The following is a 15068-nucleotide window of genomic DNA, read 5'->3' as shown; positions in this document are numbered from 1 at the left end:
CACGGTTTCAGATGGGCCTTAATAGATATGTTGGTCACGTGCTGAGTGTGTAAGGCCTCGTTCAGTGCTAAGAGCTGAGCTAAACCACAGCGTGAGTTCTTCGGGGGTCAGCAATTCTTTCATTCTTGTTTCTCCCGAAGCACTGAGAGCGGTGCTTTGGCTGCACAGTGCGCTAACAAACTCCACATAAATCACATATTGTAAGTCACAAGCTGACACGCAGAGAGAGAAAATGTTCTGTCGCACATCCGTGGAGCTGAATTAGAGTTGTAATCACAGCAACGTGGACTCCCTTCCTGCCCCAGGAGCCCATGCCGCGCTTGGGGTAGAAAGGGTAGAAGGGTAATTTCAAGGTGCACCGTGGGCAAGGGGCCTGCAGACGGAGGTTTCTGAGAATGATGCTGTTTGCCGGCCCAGAGCCTCAGCACACATCACCGATATATATGCATCATACAGCAATTCCGATTCTTCAGGGAGAATTAGGTAATGATGGAAACTATAAGAAAAATGGGGACACGCCTTAAATGTTGTGGTTGAAAGCTGGAAACCACAACCTCTCAGCTCCTTACTATTGAAACTTCTTAACAACCAAATCCCCTCCTGACTCCATGCATCATTGCCTGGAGCAGGGAGCAGGAGATGCAGCCTTTCCATCCTGTCAGTTCCAATGCCTGTTGGATTGACTAACCGGCTCCCTGCTGTGGAAACCTTCACGCCAAATGGCTGCTGAGAGAAGCCATGAAGCCGGGGGACGGAAATAGCCCTGCCCTGGGAGAAATAGGATCTCGGAACGCTGTCTTCTCATCCTCTTACGAACACCGATGAAGCATTTTTGCACCGCTGCCGGTTGCTATAGAGACCGTGGGGAACACATGTAAACACTCCGCATGCCTGAGACGTGGTCAGGGCCTCCAGTGCAATGTGCTTCCTCTTCTTGACTCCTGGCTTTTGGGCTGAGAGCTGCAGTTTGCAACCACCTCAGAAAGCCCTGTGGTTTCAGGCCTCAGCCTCGTGCGGCTCATTTTTAAGGAATTCATCTACCAGGAGAGACCGGGAAGCACCCCACATTTAGGGTCATGAGGCCTGAGTTTGAATTACTTTCTCATCTGTAAATTGGGGAAAATAAAACCCTCTTCATGTGGGGAGCAGAATGAGAATGGACACGACAAGCTTTGTAAAGATGAAAGCACTAGGCGTGTTTGGTAGCATTATTATGTAATTCCTGTATACTCCCAAAGGCTTGTCAAATCAAATCGTGGTCTCATTGAGGCATTGGCACGTAGAAACGGAGCCAGCTCGTCATCAGAGTTCGCCGGTAGACGGCATTGTTCCTTCTCAAATTTGGGTGGACGTCTCCATGCTGTGCATTTTGTTCTGCTGAAGGCCGGCGAGCTCAGAGGAGGAATCCCAGACCTTGGGGCCTAAGGATCTTGCTTCTGGCACCTCTCCTTCCAATTTACCTGGGCCTCCGTAACGATCAAGGACCCTGTCTCACAGCCTTACATCCATAAGACAGCAGGTGAGCTCAGCCGCCAATCTCTTCTGATCCTTGAAAAAACCCAGGTGTCCTCTTACAACACAAATACACTCCCAAGGCTTAGAGAAGCCAACAGATCCAACAGCAAGAATCTCCTTAAGAGGCACAGAGGACCAGAGAGTATGTGTGGACAAGCCCTGCTTTGAATTCCAAAGGCAGCCCCTGGAATTCCAGCTCCTTGTGTGGCTTCTTTTGGGGTGTGGGAGGAGGGGCGCAGCCAAGCATTAGGGTGTTGTCCTTGATGACTGACTGTCTGCTGCCACCCACGCTCTGGGGAGCATATCATCAGAACGTTCCTGTCTCCTTGGTAACCCGACACAGTGCTGTGGTGACAGGAGGAAGCAGTGCCAACAAGATCAGGCATCCATACGGGGCTGGGCCAGCTTGCTCCACTCCCAAGTTCTAGATTTGTGTGTGTGACTTATCATCCCACGCAATGTAACAGTGACTCCAAATTCTGGCCCTCAGAAGAAACAGCCTGGCACATGTGTTTCTTGTGCTACACACCCTGTCAGTGAGGGGATGCTGGAAACGCGGAGCCTGTGGGCTCCAACCCTCCCAGCCCAAACGCCACAATTCACTGAAGAGAAGAACTCCCCAGGCAGGAATGTGAGAAGAGTGAGCAGCAAGTATCAGAGGGAAGATGAATGAGGAGCTGGGAGAAAGGCAGGGCCCAACCAGGTCAAGAATTCTCCAGTCTCTTCCCTCAACACTCCACATCCCATATATATATATATATATATATATACATTTCAGAATTTCCATGAAGCTGGGAAGGGGGTACTAATAGCATCGTGTATTTTGTGTTATTGTTTGTTTGTATTTGCTTTGCCCGGAAAGGAAGGAGAATTCAAAAAGAAGTATGAGAGAGAGAAGACATGATATTGACAGTAACAACCAGGAGCAAGCTGAGAAGTCAGGTATTCAATTAATAAACATTGTGTGAGCATCCAGTATATGCCAGGCCCAATTTTAGGGGTTGCAGTTACAGCAGTAAACAAAATTGGCAGGAATTCCTGACCTCATGGAGCTTGCATTCACACGAGAGAGGCAGGAAATAAAAACGACAAATTTATTAAAAAATGGCAAAATTCCAACAGAAAATTACGAATAAGTAAAACATATTGTGCATACGCACGTCCATACAGCAGAATGGAGAAGACAGAGTGTGGAAGGGATCTGCCACCCAGGCTAGGATAACCAGGCAACTCCTCACTATGAAAGTGACCTCTGGCAGATCTGGAGAACCGACATTCCGAGAGGGCTCAGGAGGCCACTGTGGCTGAAGCAGAAGGAGCGGGGCTTGAGGGGCTGGAGTGTGAAGTGTCAGGTCAAGTGGGGCCTTAAGGGCCACTGAGGGATTTGGCTTTTCCTCCAAGTTAAATGAGGAGACAGTGGAGGGTCTTAAGCAGAGAGGTGGCGTGCTTTGACTTCTGTCCAAGTATCATTGTGGCTGCTTCACGGAGAATAGATGGGGGCGGGGGGCTGCTGAGACTCAGCACCTGAAGTTTGCTCTCACTTTGTTAAAAAGGGGAATTGGAGGGGCTGGCCCTGTGGCCGAGTAGTTGAAGTTCCGTGCGCTCCGCTTCAGTGGCCCGGGTTCACAGGTTTGGATTCTGGGCACGGACCTACTCCACTCAGCAGCCATGCTGTGGAGATGTCCCACATGCGAAAAATAGAGGAAGACTGGCACAAATGTTAGCTCAGGGCTAATCTTCCTCAAGCAAAAAAAGAGGAAGATTGGCAGTGGATGTTAGCTCAGGGTGAATCTTCCTCACCAAAAAAAAAAAAAAAGCGAGTCAGAGGAATGGGAAAGTGTTAGCTAGGTTAGAGATGAGAGCACCACCAAGACTTTCTCTTACGTGATCAGAAGGGCTGAGAGAAACTGGAAATGGGACATTTTGGGTGTGATTCAGTGTTAATTAACGGTGTTCACATACAACCTAAAATCATCTTGGCCATCACCAGTGGTTTGTCTTCCACCCCTTGGAAAATGTGGTTTAGAGAGAAGCCAAACGTTCGCCACGCATGGATGCTGTAATTTATCCAGCCTGTGGGGGTTCTCTGCAGGAAGTTGCTATTTGGATGCAACTTAAGAGAGCCTCCTTAACTCCAGAGCTTGGAATAAAATTCAAAATGTAGAATGGTTTATATAAGTATAGTGGTGTCACTAATTGATTCACACACTCTCAGACACGCAAAAATACGAAGCTCTTTTGTTTTCCAACAAATCTTCCTTGCACCCCCCACCCCCATGGAGCATGGAGGAAAAGACTACACTTGCACGGTCAGTCAGCATATCTCGGCCTCTTCTACTGTCCCCTGGTCTCCTGATGTTAGCTCCCGGGGCTCTGGTTGGTGGGGGCGTCATTACCATGTGGCCGTGGGTGTGGAAATCAGCATGGTGACCTCTGGTCTTGAGGGGCCCCCTTGCTGTGTGTCTGGGCTGGCTTAAGTCCCGTGCTGGTATCCCTGAGGTGTCCTGGTCTAGTCTGTCCATCGGCATGCAATGGCATCTGTAGCCGTGGGACGTTGATACTGCCATTGCCTCTGGAAATCAAACTGCGATCTCGCTGTCCTCTCCTTCCCAGCCTCGGTCCTCTGCATTTCCAGCGGTCCCCCTTGAACCTCCCTGACCTTCACCAGGGCACGTGGGAACAGACGGAGACATCACCTCACTATCTACCAAGGTCCTTCCATCTGCTAATGCTGCACCGTCCCACTCAAGCCATGTTAGACACGGTGCCAAAGCAAACGTGGGGCTTCCCCCAGTCGCCTTCAGCCTCCTCCAGGCTGTGTGTGGGAAAGCAGGTCACTTGCCTCCATACTCTTCGTCTCCCATGCCTTTCTGAACGCTTCTGTGGTTCCCTCTCCCAGCAAGGCTTGGCTCCAAGTAAGAGGAGAGATGAGACCTGATGCGGGAGTGTCTCATGCCGCCTCCACCTCTCTTCTCATTCCTGTACTCTCCTGGACAGGAAGGAGTATGCTCTTTTCCCTCTTCCTTTCTGGTAAGAACACATCCCTCAGAGTATCTTTTTCCTTGCTAGCGTGGCACCTGGCCTGCCCGTTTCCTGGGGTCCTGATGGTTGTGTCAAGTGTGCCCTCGGAGAAGCAGACACTGAGGCAGAACGAAGAATGCAAGAGGCTTATTGGGGAGTAACATCTGTGAAGATAAAAGAGGGAGAGAGCAGGACTGGACAGGGAGAGCCTCAGACCGCAGTGCAGATCTCAGAAAGTTTTGGCCAACCAAGAGGGGAATTCCAGAACAAAGACTGCTCATCAGAGGAGTCCCATGTTGAAAAGAAACAGCCAGGCCTAGCACCCACTCTGCGCTCAGCCATTGGCTGGGGCTGCCCCAGGAAGAGCACGGTCACAGCTCAAGAGATGAGGCAGATCCTAAGGTGCCAAGAGCCGGAGGCTGTAAACTAACTGCCCTCCTTAGAGCTGAACAGCAAGGTCTTTCTTGAGGGAAGACCTGCATGGGCGCCTCCAGGACTGCCACAGTGGTGGGAAGGCTGCTGGAGAAACGATTGATCATATCCATTTAATATTTTCTACGTATCTTACATATTACCCGAGCTCTTAAAGTCATCACTGAGCATAGATTTAGCCCACATCCTCTTCACTGTGTGACCACAGCATAGAGCAACTCGCACAGATTTGACTTCTCGTGGGCCTCTCCTAAGGACGTCTTCACAGCACAGAGTGCAGGCAAGATGCTCAGAAATCAGGAGCACGGCCCTTCACAGAGACTTCTCTTTTTCTCTAACAGGCTTTCTGTAAATCCCAAAAATGTCCACTTTAATTTAGTGTTTGCAGTCAGCAGTGCCCAAAGGTTAATCTAAACCCCAGTCTTTTACCAAGACTGTGTGCTGTCAGGGCAATTTCAGTGGTTTGTGATAGCAAACTAACAGTAAGAGATGGCTACAAATCTCGAGCACAGAAACCTCCGATGAGTCAGAAGCCAGTCACCCAACTGTCTGTTCATCAGGTTTCCTTCCTGTGAGTCACTTTAAGAAGTAACTTCTTCTTTCTCAGTTTTCAGCCCTTTTCTTGTTTAATCAACGGCAGTTGAAGCCATATGATAATTCTTGGAAGGGTTGATAGACGCGGTTGCGGTTGGTTCTTTCTCCTGGACAGCCCTCGGAAAGGAAGTGGTAGAGAGGAGCTGGAGGAAGGTGAGAAAGAAGAAGTCTATATGTGGAGGGAGGGAGAAGCAAAAAGGACTAGAGAAGAAACCAAAGGACTAGAAATTTCTTGCTTCCCCAGGAGTCAAAACATTGCTTAGTGGGGCTGGCCCCATGGTGCAGCGGTTAAGTTCGCATATTCTGCTTGGGCGGCCCGGGGTTCACTGGTTCAGATCCTGGGTGTAGACATGGCACTGCTTGTCAAGCCATGCTGTGGCAGCATCCCACATATAAAGTGGAGGAAGATGGGCGTGGAGGTTAGCTCAGGGCCAGTCTTCCTCAGCAAAAAGAGGAGGATTGGCAGCAGTTAGCTCAGGGCTAATCTTCCTCAAACAAACAAAAAAACGTTGCTTACTTTAGTCAAGATTTATCACAACGATAGCTAGTTTCCTGGAAATGAGGTTGCCAAACAAACTGCAGGACTCCGGTTAAATTTGAATTTCAAATAACAAATAATTTTTTAGTATAAGTAGTCCAATGTAATATTTCAAACATAGTTATTTTAAAATTTTTCTTCGTCTGAAATTCAAACTGAACTCAGTGTTTTGTATTTTGATTTGCTAAGTCTAGGAACCCCCCTCAGGAGACATTTAAATCTCATCACCGTGGGTTGATGACGGTGATAAGCTAGCATCCTGAAGGGGGAGTGGAGAGGAGAGCACCACCCTCCTACTTTCTAGCAGAAAGATTCAGGCTGTCTGGACCTGATAGGTCCTTCCTTCTGGGGCAGCCTCTGTCTTCCCCACTCTGCTCAGCTCTGAGCACTTCAAACTGACCATTGGTTCAAACTCACCAGCACATTGCTGAAATTGGACTTGCTGTCCTAAAGTTGGTACTTTCCATGACTGGGGTAAGCTGGGATCTGACAAACCTGCCAAGTCTCGTTCTTGCCTTTAGCCCCACCATGTTTGTTTGTCAGTAGAACTGAGCTTCTGCCTTGGTTTCTGCCTGTACTTATGGTCCTGAACTTTAAACCATTCAGTTGTGGTTTTGACATCTTGCCTAGACCTTACCATTTCCCTCTTTTCAGGGATTCCACTCAGCCCATGCCTAGGGTGTGTCTCCAAACCCAACACATCACCTGGGACCACATGCTGACGCCATGCCTCACCATCTTGTAGAAGAGGGGTTGCCAAACACTTTCTGTAAAGTGCCATAAAGAAAATATTTTTGGCTTTGTAAACCCTACAGTCTCTGTCACAATGACTCAATTGTGCCATCGGAGCATGAACAGACATGTGTCCCAGTAAAACTTTATTTACAAAAACAAGTCATGGGTCAGACTTGGCCCACAGACCATAATTTGCTGACCCTTGTTCTAGAAAATCCTGTGATCTTGCTTTTTCTGCCCAAAGGGTTCTACTTAGATATATATGCCGGCCTGTTAGCACATGGAGCCTTTTCTAATTGACAGGATGCTGAAGGCTGCTCCGTGCTCCCATCATGGGCCAGTCCTGTTTGACAGTTTCGGTGCCCTAGTCTTGGACCTGGCAGTTCCCAGCTTTTTCTCTTTCTCTCTTCCAGCCTCGGAAGTCCCAGCAGGTCTAGAAGACGAGCACACTCAAGTGAGCCAACAACTGCTTTTGCCTGCACACTGCAGCCAGGATCCACCTTCTTTCTTTCCATAAACACTATCTTAGTTCAAGGCTTATTTGCCAATGCTTTGGACTGGTTCTGTCTCCTGTTTGGACTTCTGCCTGAGGAAGCCTCAGCTGCCTATCACCGCTGCCTAGTAAGTCAATGAGACTCCCCACCAGCGCCAGGAGTGGTTTGTCTTACAATAGCGATGGATTTAGAGAAAACCCTTCCCTCTTAGATGATTAGAAACCCTGGCAGAACCAGGTAAGGCAGCCAGTGCATGGCTTCAGGGCTGCACACAGTGCCTCAGCGTGAAGAAACATCAACAGCAGAGTTGTGTTGATGTTGTAACTAAAAGTAACACTATGACCTTCTTATGGTATGAACATGCAAAGTAGATTTCACAAGCAGCTCAATATATATGTGAATAAATCCACTTATTCACAAGCATAGGACTTTGGGATCTAATAAAAGAATTTCAAAAGTAAAATTTTAAATTAGAAAACAAGTTTGAGAGACACCTGCACAAACCTTTTCAATAATGTTGATGGACACAGGCTGCTGCTCTGGGCCGGCCTGACCCCTTTGTCTACACATCCTTTTTCTTTAGGCGATAAGTATTTCTCCGAAACTGAGTGCAAGTGGAAGTTTCGTATCCAAATCCTTTTGTAAATAGAGATATCTCACTCTTTAATTTTGGAAACTTCCTTCTTTCCTTAAAAAAATGGTTTTCTATTTACTTTCTTTAATTATAACAAATTTCCAAAAAGCATTATAAGCCCAAATTGAAACTCACTTTTACTTGCTTAGGAAGAATACTTTTTGAACGATATGAACTCCTTCAAGCCAGTCACCTGTTAAAATTTAACTATGGTGACTTTGAAAGAAACTGAAAACTATCAAATCTTTACATTACTGCTATTTTGTGGTTTGATTATAGCTGATTGCATTGTATAATTGTTATGCAATAAACTGCATGTTTAAAGCATACAATTTGATAAACTTTGACATATATATAAATTTGTCATGCAACTATCACTACCATTAAGATAATAAACATATTCATTACCTCTAAAAACTTCCTCTTGCCCCTTCATAATCCCTCCTTCCTACCCTTCTCCATATGCCCCCCATCCCACTCCCCAGACAACCACGGATCTGCTTTCTGCATTATCTAGAATTTTACATAAATTAAACCATACGCTATGCACTCTTTCTTGTCTGCCTTCCTTCATTCAGCAAAATCATCTTGATATGACATGTGCATCGATAACTCACTCCTTTTTACTGTGGAGTGATATTCCAGTTTATTTGATACCAGCTTGTTTATCCATTCACCTGTTGATGGACATTTGGGCTGTTCCCAGTGTGGGGCTGTTAACAGTAACGCTCCTATGAACATTCGTAAATAAGTCTTTCTATGGTTATATGCCGCATTTATCTTGGGTATAGATACAGCTGGATCCTATGTCAGGTCTGCATTTAACCTTTTAAGAAACAGTTGAGAGACTGGCCCCGTGGCTGAGTGCTTAAGTTGGCACACTCCGCTTCAGAGGCCCGGGGTTTTGCTGGTTCGGATCCTGGGCCCAGACGTGGCACCACTCATTAGGCCATGTTCAGGTGGCAGCCCACATAGCACAACCAGAAGGACCCACAACTAAAATATACAACTATGTACTGGGGTGATTTTGGGAGAAAAAGCAGAAAAAAAAAAAAAGAAGTAGAAGATTGGCTAACAAGTTGTTAGCTCAGGTGCCATCTTTAAAAAAAAACCCGAAAGAGTTGAGCTTTTTCCAAAGTGTTTGTACCAATTTACAGCTTTCTACATTCTCACCAACACTTGGTATGGCCAGTCTTTTTAGATTTTAGCCATTCTAATATGCGTGTAGTGGTATTTCATTATGATTTAATTTGCATTTCCCTCATGACTGACGATGTTGAGAACCTTTTCATGTCCTTATTTAACATTTGATATTTTTCAGATTTGAATTTCTCATTTGTTTGTTTGACATCTGATGCTTTCTTTGGTGAAATGTCTATTCAAATAGTTGGCCTGTTTTTTAAATTGGTTTTTTTGTCTTCTTATAATGAGTTTTGAGAATTCCTTAAATATTTTGAATCCAAATCATATCACAAATATGAAATTTTGAATATTTTCTCCAAGTCTTTTCATCCTCTAACAAGGTTGCTCTGGGTTTTGCATTCTATATACATAGTTTATCTCAGTCTACTAAAGTCAACATTTACCAGTTTGAGTGAAGCATAGCCATCTCACCTCTCTTTATTTCTTTTTAGCACTCTCCCTTTTAAATTGTCTTAAATATTTCTTCTACATACATTTAGATCCACATCAAACAATGCTATAACTTTGCTTCAAGCATCAGACATAATTTAAAATTCCCTTTCTCTTCTTCTGGGACTCTGCTGACATAAGTGTCGGATCTTCTGTCCTAGCCTCACTGGTCCCTGAGGCTCTGTTCCTTTGGGTTTTTTCCCCCAATAATTTCTGTTTTCCATCCTCCACTGATTCTTTCTTCTGTTCTCTCTGTTCTGTTGAGCTCATCGGCTGAGTTTTTATCTCAGTTATTATGTTTTTCAGTTCTAAAATTTCTCTTTGATTCTTTATATTTTGCATTGCTTTGCTGACACTTTCTACGACTTGGCTGAGACATTCCACTTTTTTCATTTGTCTCAGGCATGTTCCTCATGGCTCCTGGAAGCATATTTATGATGACCGCCGTACAGTCTTTGTCAGATAATTCTAACATCCCTATCCTCTTGGTGAGGGCATCTATTGGTTTTCTTTTTTCATTTAGTTTGAGATCTTCCTGGTTCCTGGTATAATGAGTAATTTTTTATGGAAACCTGGACATTTGGGTATTATGTCATGAGATTCTGGATCTTACTGAAGCGTCTGTTTCAGCTGGCTTCCTCTGACGTTGCTCTGCCAGGAGAGAGGGGTAGGGTCACTGCCTCATTTCTGCCGTGTTTTCCACTTGACCTCTGTTGATGCCCAAGGGGGTTCTTCATTGCTGCTGGCCAGGGGCGAGTGTTCCAGCTCCCTGCTGTGCCTCCACTAACATCTCCCTGACTGGGAGGGGTAGGAGTGCCTCATTACTGCTTCCCATGTGGCCTCCACTGATGCTATGGGGAGGGTGGCCACATTACTGCCGTGGGGAAAGTCCTTACTCTCCACTAGGCCTCCTCTGACACAATACCTGTTTGGGTGGGGGGCACCTCATTACTTCTGAGCAGAGTGAAAGTCCAGGCTCCCCACTGGCCCCTACTGATACTGTGAAGGGATTCCTAATTACCACCTGGCAGGATTAAGACCTGATTCCCTATGAGGCTTTTTCTGACACCACCCTAGCAGGGGGTGGGGAGCTTGGGGGTAGTGTTAGGGGGCCTTGTTCCACCCGGTGAGGGCGGCAGTCTACATTTTCTGATCGATCTTTGCCGACACAAGTCGGGGTGGGGCCATAGATTTGTCTGTGGTGTTCGGTTAGAGTAGAGCAGTTATTGTCTAAAAGCTCTTTATCTTGCTAGGCTGCTCATTTCCCACAACTTTGGCTACAGAGAGCAGACTTTTGTTGTGATTTTTTGTGTGTGCCTGTTGGCGTTTCCAGGTTGCTGGCTTCATCATCTCCAAGTCTGAGATACGGGAGGCAAAAAGAAAACCCAGGGAACTCACCACTGTTTTGTTCCTGGGTCCCTGGGTCCCTGGCCAATGTGCCTTCTTCTCTCCCTGTCAGAGTCTTTCTATGCTTGTTTGATATATGACGTCCAGGGTTTTTGGTTGTACGTGAGGGGAGGAAAGGGGCAAAGTCCATCCACTCCACCTTCCCATAAGTGGAGTCACTCATTTGTTTTTTGGGAGTTATTCTCAAATTTTATTGTGAAAAATAACATATTACAGCAGGTAATATTTTTGTTCCAGGTTTAAAAGAATTACCTGGTACTCCTGTTTTAAAAGTGGATAATCACTTTCCAGTTTACTAATCATTTTTTTTTTCCTGATGAAATCTTTCATATTGGGTTTTCTTAAACTGTTACATGCATGTGTCCAGAAAAAAAGTTCCTTCGGTGCTAATATATTCTAGGAGGTCATTTAGCAGCTGCATAATCACTCCCCAAGAAGATTCTTTATATGACAGCTGTTGTTCAGACATGGGCTCATCTCTAGAAGCGTCAGCGTGGTTCGGCAGCAGATCCTGGATGAGATTATAGTTGACCAGGAAATACAAACAGATGCCTCTATCAAGACACAAAGTTACTCCAGTGGAGAACCAGCCGCACTGGTCTTTCCAGACGGACTGGACACTGGCTACTATATTATCTCCAGTCCTCAATGGGCTCTTTCTTCATTTCTTTCAAACACAGAGCCTATCAGTCCAATCCTATTCTAACCATTTCTAACTGACTTTCACCAATAGAGGCAGAATTGTGTACTGGCTGAATTTTGGAGTCAGAGAGATTCAAATTTGAATTGTATGATTGTCCCCATTCCAACTTTTGTGGCTGGCAGTGGACTAGACCCTATGACTGAGCACCAACAGAGAGAGAGAGAGAGAGAGAGAGAGAGAGAGAGAAAGGAGTGCGAAGAAAGAAGTGATTTCTCTCTAACAAAGGATGCTAAGCAGCTAAGCACAAAAGGCCATTGTGCTAGGTGAGGAGTGAGAATGTTAGCCTGGGTCTGAGACGCAGAGCAGGCAGGTTGAGGACCAAGCTAGTTGAATAGGGAGTGTCCCAGGATAAGACTAGTAGATAGCCAAGTTGGTAAGGAGATCATCAAGATGAGAGGAGAAGAGGAAAGAGTGAAAATCAGTTCAGAAACTAACTTTACAGATGAGAGCCAGCCAGTGTGGCACCCCTCTCATGCTCAGCTTGATGTGTGTTGTTCGGGGAAACACCAGCCATATGAGTCCACACTTGTCAGTGGTGACGTAGAAGGAAGGGAAAGAGCTGGAGCAGGTCAGCAAGTCCCGTGCTGAGGGGATTTGTGTCCAGCTGGCTCGAGCATAGAGCTCTCTCTAGAACTAAGGCAGGAGCTAAAATACAGGCAAGCAGAGTCAAGGAAGAATAACAAATCAGGAAGGGCCAGAGTAGGGCTGGAGACCAGGCTGGAGAACGAGGTGGGGACAGGCTTCAAAGGGAAGCAGGTTGAGGGGCGTGGTCAAATTGCCCAAATATCGGGGTGCTGCTTGTTTGCATCTATGGATACGTAGGAATAGAGATGTGGTTTGACCTGGTGAAATGGTTTTAAGGACCAGGAAAAAGGCAGAATAAAGGTACCTTTAGAGGCTCTTCCCTGCTATGAGAGGAAAGCTTTAGTTTGGCTTCCTTACCCTGGTTTACCATAGAATTAGCTCCATGGTTCCTCAGAAGAGACAGAGGCACTTGCTGGGGATCCAAAGTGAAGTCAGATCAGACGAGGTCTTTGGAGAGCGCATCATCACGTGCACGTGATGGTCAGGTGGGGGAGGCTTGGGGGATGCAACCAGGCTCCATGAGTTTCAGTAAAATATGATTACCCACTTCCCACCCAACAGGCAACTCCTTAGTTCGAAGTTGTCAAAGATCAGGAAAATGGCCACACGTCCAGGTTGTCACAGAAGAGGATTGGTGGCTGTGAGTCCTATTAAGAGGAAATGAGAAATCAGAGGGCTATGGTATAGATTCCATTCTCTTAGCCCAGGAAAGCAGCATTTAGAAGAGAAAGTGTCAACTCATATCACTTCCTTTGGGTTCCATAACATCATCTCTATCAAGGAGATGACATTATCCACTTTTCCCCCAAACGAGTGCTCAATAGCGAGTTTTAGACCATTCTCTCAGGGAGGTTGTCGCAAAGACCTCCCCAGATATAATACGAGATCATGGAAAAGGGGAGGGCGAGTAGAGAACAGATGCTGAGTAGACAACCAGTAGTGTTGCTGCAGGGGCAGTTGGGTTGTCCCCATAGAGGCAAAGCCACATCATTTGAAAGGCACTTTAGGAGATACGATCTGCCTTTATGAGCTCGTGGATATCGCTGACGTTCTAGTTCAGAGGCAAGCAATTCCATTTTAAAATCTTGCTATGACTCTCCAAAGGCATTTCCTAAGTCACATGTAAAAGCAAGTTATTAAAAAAATGCAACTTTCTCTTATTTCTATGTTTAGCCTGCAGTTAATCAAACCTCACCCTCTGGGCTAGCAGCCCACAGCTATCTCATAGCACTTACTAAGACGTGTAATGATCTGGACGTATTCGTTTATTTCTTTGCCTCTCCCATCACTTTCACTGTAAGACTCATCTGCCTTGTTCTCCATTATTTCTGGAGCACACAGCACCAAACCTGGGACAGAGGCATCATTCAACAAAAGGATGTTGAATGAATAAATGAATGAATGAAAATCTTGGATGGGTAAACTATGAGGCAGCTCTTTAGAGCAGAACAAGCACCTAGTACCATCAATATCTTCACCAAACTTTTGTTAAGCCCCAAAGATTGTTTTTAATGCTTACTTGATACCCAATAGGGAACACTGTGGGGAGGCAAGCCAAGGAAGGCCCCTTTCCACTGACTTCCATCAGAGCTTGCAATGTGGAGTTTGGTTACAGCAAAAACAGTTGCTTTCTCACCAGCTACAAGAAGCAGAGAGTGAATTATACTTCACTTTCATGTTCTCGGACCCTGGGTGGAGGTAAGAGAAAGAGAATTCGGTCTTTCCAACTCCCCAGGGATCTCAAACTCCCCAATTTTGATTGCTGTGTGCTGAGTTCCCAGAGCTGCCTCCGAGGGAGGCCCGTCCTGAAACAGATGGGCACTAGCCGCACAAACACAGCCCCTGCTTTTAGACTCCTTGTCCACTTTCTCTCTCAGGTGGAAAAGCAGAGTAAAGTCTCTAGTGAGGGTGTCAGGAGGGGAGAGTGGGAGACCTTCAGACAGTCACCTGCCTTTGAGACTTTGAAGACCGTGGCATAGCTGTGTCTGTCCACTGAGCCTTTGCCACAAAGAGGAAGAGAGAAGGAAAAAGAGAATCAACCCGAGAGTGGGAGGGAGTGGGTAGGGCAATCAAGTTTATGTTACTATCGTTCAAGAGAATGACAACAAAGGTGGTAAAGTGAGGGAGTCTCCGGAAAGTGAGCTGGGGCGCCGGAAAGTTTAGGTCAATAAACACTGTCTCTGCTGCTATTGTTTCTCCAATTTCCCCCCTCTCCGCGGGTGTTTTCCTTGGCTGGGATGCCTCCGACAAGTCCTGGGGCCAGAGTGGTGACAGTAGAGCTGGGGAAGGAAGAAAACTGGGAGGCAATTCAAGACCGTCTTCTCTCGCGCTCTTCTTCATTTCCCTTGTAATTTAGTTTCAGAAATAGAAAGCAACTCTGGAAAGAGGTTCTGATTGTAGCCTCCATGGCCCCAGGCAGCCATTTCTTCTCTTTGTTCAAACCATAAAACTGCGTAAGGTTTTTATGAACCTTCTAGCAGAGGCCCTGCTTATCTGATGATTCCTTAGAAGGGGATGGAAACGGTTAGGGGGATTTTTCAGCTAATGGGTAAAATGTGTAGGACAGCTCCTATGCAGGCCCCTGCTGTCTCGGAGGTGGCCTCCCTCCAGTCCCCAGGCTCTGGCTCCATTCGAAGGGATGCCTGCTGGCCCAGGGACGAAGCACTCTCTGGGAACGCAGAATGCGCTGGGCTGGACCAGCACACAGTCAAAGAGAACGCCAGAGCAGAAGGCCATGGGTGCTTGGCAAACCAGCAGTAGGATGGAGAAGCTTGCCTT

At 46.3% G+C, this 15068-nt stretch overlaps 1 protein-coding gene across 6 annotated transcripts in view; it reads right to left on the bottom strand.

Annotated features, from left to right (window-relative positions):
* The window catches only part of PDHX (pyruvate dehydrogenase complex component X), a 180024-nt gene that overhangs the window by 40693 nt on the left and 124263 nt on the right, over positions 1–15068 (bottom strand). Inside the window, exon 12 of one of the 6 annotated variants that reach the window (XR_011524056.1) lies at positions 10101–12937. The exons of the other annotated variants lie outside the window; for them this stretch is intronic. The gene's annotated coding sequence lies outside the window, so the exon portion shown is untranslated. Of the gene's footprint in view, positions 1–10100; positions 12938–15068 lie in introns of those variants that run through there. 6 annotated transcript variants of the gene reach the window in all.

Source organism: Equus przewalskii, chromosome 11 (assembly GCF_037783145.1).
Source record: "Equus przewalskii isolate Varuska chromosome 11, EquPr2, whole genome shotgun sequence".
NCBI lineage: Eukaryota > Metazoa > Chordata > Mammalia > Perissodactyla > Equidae > Equus > Equus przewalskii.
Note: the sequence above shows the minus strand (reverse complement) of the source record. Positions and strands in the feature narration are given on the sequence as shown.